The sequence below is a fragment of the Palaemon carinicauda genome, chromosome 2 (genome assembly GCF_036898095.1).
Source record: "Palaemon carinicauda isolate YSFRI2023 chromosome 2, ASM3689809v2, whole genome shotgun sequence".
In the NCBI taxonomy this organism is placed as follows: Eukaryota; Metazoa; Arthropoda; class Malacostraca; order Decapoda; family Palaemonidae; genus Palaemon; species Palaemon carinicauda.
In genome coordinates, this window is record NC_090726.1 from 36,830,709 (window position 1) to 36,835,376 (window position 4,668).

Genomic DNA, 4,668 nt, shown 5'->3' on the forward strand with positions numbered 1-4,668 from the left:
TATATTGGGAGGAGAGTGATGGAAATGGAGGTACAGGGAAGGAGATGGAGAGGGAGACCAAAGCGAAGGTGGATGGACTGTATCAAGGATAACCTTCGATCAAAGGGATTAACCGGTGATGAAGTGTGGGTCAAAGGTAGATGGAGAAAGCTGGCCAGAAACATCGACCCCACATAAAAGTGGGAAAAGATGCAGACAAAGAAGAAGAAGAAGATTAATTATCCTCTACTTTGCGTTCCTTTTCGGGTCATAAGCACTGTACAGGAATAACTACTGTCCAGGAATAACTACTAGTAAGTCTTATTTACCTTTTTGCCATGGAATAAATTTCCTTTACATTGAACTTGTTGTTCATAGTGGTTACTCTTCTAGTCCTTGAAATCAAAATAGATTATTTCTTCGCACTCCCCAAGAGAGATTAGTTCACCAAACTTTCACTTGGGCTCCGCAAGGCACTAGAAGATTTGGAAGACCCACGCCTACATAGCTGAGGTCTATGAAGCATGAAGTAGACGCTGACTGGAGGAGTATTGATTTAAAAGCTTAAGATAGAGACGACTGGCTAAATCTAACCGGGGCCCTTTGCGTCGATAGGCGTGGGAGGAGATGATGATGATGATGATGAAACTCTATTGGTGTCTATCAACTTAATTTAGTTTGAGGTTTTCTATAATAATGGATGCCTTTAATATTAATTTAATTTCCCCAGATGCTAATTAACTCTCGTACTTTTAGATCTTTTAATAATTGGAAAATTTTGACATATTTGTTCAGCCTTATCTGTCAACTAAGGAAGAAAGTTATGATCTTTTTTTTATTAAGAAACCGTGAATTGATTTAGAATACGATTTGATACTAAAGATACATTAATTCTATAATCTGAGGATCAAGAAGAACACAAATCAAACAGAAAATAACAAAGATAAGATAAAAAATACTTTAATAAAACAATATTATAGCATTTGATACAGTAAGCAAAATATTTGTAATAACCTGATTTCCATATCATAAGAATCCCGAATATTTGTTGACATTTGTAACTGGAAATCATAGGCTTGGAATTCAGATTAGGCCTACCCTAGCCAGAAATTTAATAAAATTGGACTTACAAACAGTTCGACTGACGATCAGTTCGACTCACAAACAGTTCGATTTACAAACACGTCGACTTAAAAATAGTTTGACTTACAAACAGGTCGACTTACAAACAGTTCGACTGACAAACAGTTCGACTGACAATCAGTTCGACTCACAACAATTCGACTCACAACAATTCGACTTACAAACAGTTCGACTTACAAACAGGTCGACTTACAAACAGTTCAACTTGACAGGTCGACTTACAAACAATTCGACTTTCAAAACAGGTCGACTTAAAACAATTCGACTTACAAACAATTTGGCTTACAAACAACTCGACTCACAAACAACTCGACTTACAAAACAGTTTGACTAAAAAGCAATTCGACTTGCAAACAACTCGACTTACAAAAAATTTGACTTTTTAAAAAATTCGACTTATAAACAACTCGACTCACAAAAACCTCGACGTACAAACAGTGTGACTTAAACAATTCGACTTACAAACAACTCGACTTAAAAAAAACCAGTTTGACTTAAAAGCAATTTGACTTACAAAACAGTTTGACTTACAAACAATTCGACTTACAAAACAGTTTGACTGACAGGAATTAGACTTACAAACAACTCGACTTACAAACAGCCTGACTTAAAAGCAATTAAACTTAAAAACAACTCGACTTACAATCAGTCTGACAAACAAACAATTCGACTTACAACCAGTCTGACTTACAAACAATTGGACCTACAACAACTCGACTTACAATCAGTCTGACTAACAAACAATTCGACTTACAATCAGTCTGACTTACAAACAATTCGACCTACAACAACTTGACTTACAAACAGTCTGTCTTTAAAAAATTTGACGTACAAACAACTCGATTTACAAAACAATACGACTTACAAACAACTCGACTTACAAATAGCATGACAAAGAAACCCACCCACAATTCGACTTACAAAACAATCCGACGTACAAAAATCCGACTTATAAACAGTTCGACTTACAAACAGTTCGACTTACAAACAATTCGACTTAAAAACTGTTCAACCTAACAGGTCGACGTACAAACAGTTCGACTTACAAAAAGCTTCTTGGAACCAATCAAGTTTGTAAGTCGAGGACCTTTTGTATATGAAAATGAAAATAGGAATAAAATTGATATATTTGTAACTCTTGAAAATTGTATGTTCGAAATTGTGAAAAAAAAGATATCGGGGGAAAGAAAGCGTTAAGAAAAAACAGAGAATATGAAAATAATTAATGGAAAACAGTAATGTTATACTTTAAAAGATCTTTTTAAAAAGTTCAATAGGAGAGAAAGTAATCAAACAAGATATTATTTTTTCCTTGTTTTGTCTTTCATTTAATTTTCCCTTTTTTGAATTTTAATTAGAACGATGTCGTGTTCTGCAAAGAATGAAAAGAAATCTATTTTCAAAATGAAATTATATAAATTCATTGTAAAGTTTGTATTTCTTCAGCTCATACGGGGATGAACGGGAAAGTAATATTTTGTTTATTTTCCATTTTAGAAATAAAGTCGTATGAAAAAGCTGGTAATGTAATTTACATTTTATATGTGTTTTGAAGACATCTATAAAAATTAATTATAATGCTTATTTTAATTAATACTCCCTAAAACAATAAAAACACAATTCTTAGTACTTCACTTAATAACAAAAAACAATTATTTGGTAGTTTTTTTTTTTTTCAAGGACTTAAGTCATTTCGATTTAAAGGTTGCTCATGAATGGCGGAGGCTATAGGGACAGTGACATTGCCCTAACAAACAGGACCTAGAGACTGACCACGTATGATCAGCGACCAAGACCCCTCTACACACAAGATAGGACCAAGGAGGGCCAGATAAGGGCTGCTGATATCTCAGCAGGTGGATCTATAATAAGGGAAGCTTTTCACAGCCTGTGTCAATAAAAGGTTGGGTGATTATATTGAGAGCACTGGTCAGCTTGGGGAGGAGCATGTTGGGTTCAGGAAGGGATATAGTACTCTAGGTCATAATTTTGTATATATTCACTTGTTAATTACTATCTCCATCGAAAAAAAGATAATATACTGTTTGTTTGTTGATTACAGAAAAACATTTGATTCAGTGTTGTGGTGGCCGATGTGTTAACGACCCTGATTGGTGAACTCCAGACTGGGGTTCGAGTCCTGCTCAAACTTGTTAGTTTCTTTGGTCTCTGCAACCTCACTATCCTCATGACCTAAGGATGGGGGGGGGGGTTGGTTGGTTGGAGGGAGCATATAGATCTATCTGTTGAGTCATCAGCAGCCATTACCTAGCACTCCTTGGTCCTAGGTTGGATGGAAGTGGGGCTTGGGTGCTGATCATATGTATAAATGGTCAGTCTCTAGGGCCTTGTCCTGCTTGAAATGTCACTGTCCCTTGCCTCTGCCATTCATGAGCGGCCTTTAAACCTTTAAACAGGTCGTCCTTGTGGGGAAAAGTAATCTCACATGGCATTAACGGTAACATTATGGCTGTCATATATAATATATATATAATAATGCATAATCCTGTGTGAAGCAGAATTATAAGATGTCTAACTTTTTCTAATGTAATATTGGTATAAGACAAGGTGAGAATCTTTCCCCATAATGCATTACTCTTTGCCATCAAGCTAAATGATTTTGAGTCTTCTCTTAGCTGGGGGTATAATGGGATGTGTATATGTTCAAGGGAAATAAATGATAAGTGTATTAAGAATTAAGTATAAGGTATTAAGTATTAAGTAGTATTGATGTAGAAATGTTTTTGCGTATTTATGTTCTACTTTATGCTGATGATACTATTGTAATGGGCGAATCCCTAAAGGAACTATAAAATGCTTTGGATAAAGTAAAATAATATTGTGATACCTGGAAACTTCATATTAATGTTTCGAAAATTAAATTAGTTGTATTTACTAGAGGAAAAGTTAGAAATGTTCAGAACTTTAAATAGGGTGAGGAGAGAATTGAAATTGCCGTTGATTATTTTTACATTTTTACGTTACATTCAATTATAATGGTAAAATGGAAAAACTATTAAGAAAAAAGTCATTTAATCCCGTAGAACATTATTTAGTATGTTAATTAAATGTAGAAAAAATTTAATTATCAATTGATATCAGCTGAGATCTATTTAATGAACTTGTTGCACCAATTTTGACTTACGGTTGTGAAATATAGGGTTACCACAAACTAGATTATGATGAAGCATTTCTCAAGAAGTTCATGAAATAATAGCTGCGTGTGAACAAGCTAACAGCAAACTACATGGTATATGAGGATCTTGGCAGATTCAAAATTTGAATATCTATTTGCAAACGGATTGGTTGGATTTGGGCTGAGAATTTTTTTTTTTTTTTTTTTTTTTTTTTTTTTTTTTTTTTTTTTTAGTTGTATCCTTAAAATTAAAACTATCCTGAATTCCCGTGTCATGTCAAATCTATGGAAACATACAGAAAATATCAATCACAATAATAAATAGTTTAGAAATGAAACTCAGAGATACAGAGAGACAAAATTGGCATGTAGAAGTAGAAAGGAATATATTGTGTAGTAACTGTAAACTA